Source organism: Nomia melanderi, unplaced genomic scaffold (assembly GCF_051020985.1).
Source record: "Nomia melanderi isolate GNS246 unplaced genomic scaffold, iyNomMela1 scaffold0014, whole genome shotgun sequence".
Lineage (NCBI taxonomy): Eukaryota > Metazoa > Arthropoda > Insecta > Hymenoptera > Halictidae > Nomia > Nomia melanderi.
The window spans coordinates 7,930,321-7,931,275 of NW_027475130.1; positions in this window are offsets into that span (position 1 = coordinate 7,930,321).

Consider the following 955-nt stretch of genomic DNA (forward strand, 5'->3'; position numbering starts at 1 on the left):
CTTGGGTTAGGGATTCCGAATATCTGTAATTTTCTCGGCCACTCGTGGTCCGAGGTCGTTCCTGCGGCACGGAATCATTCGCAAGGGCCTCCTACAGACAATGCACTTTGGTTTATTGCGCTATCTGTAATAGCACCCGAGATATCAGCAGATATATATTGCATTTTTCACTGACCCTGAGTGACCGGCCCCATGAGACGGTAGTTTTCTCGGCCCCTGGTGGTCCGAGGTCGTGCCCGCTGCACAGATTCATGCGCCAGGGCCTACTGCAGATAATTCACTTTGATTTATTGCGCTATCTGTAATAGCACCCGAGATATCACCACATATATATTGGATTTTTCACTGACCCCGAGTGTCCGGCCCCATGAGACGGTGGTTTTCTCGGTCCCTGGTGTTCCGAGGTCGTTCCCGCTGCACAGATTCATGCGCCAGGGTCTCCTACAGATAATGCACTTTGATTTATTCCGCTATCTGTAATAGCACCCGAGATATCACCACATATATATTGGATTTTTCACTGACCCTGAGTGTCCGGCCCCATGAGGCGGTTGTTTTCTCGGTCCCTGGTGTTCCGAGGTCGTTCCCGCTGCACAGATTCATGCGCCAGGGCCTCCTACAGACAATGCACTTTGATTTATTGCGCTATCTGTAATAGCACCCGAGATATCACCAGATATATATTGGATTTTCCCCTGTCCCTGAGTGTCCGGCCCCATGAGACTGTGGTTTTCCCGGCCCCTGGTGGTCCGAGGTCGTTCCCGCTGCACAGATTCATGCGCCAGGGCCTCCTACCGACAATGCACTTTGATTTATTGGGCTATCTCTAATAGCACCCGAGATATCACCAGATATATATTGGATTTTTCCCTGACCCTGAGTGTCCGGCGCCATGAGACGGTGGTTTTCTTGGCCCCTGGTGGTCCGAGGTCGTTCCCGCTGCACAGATGCATGC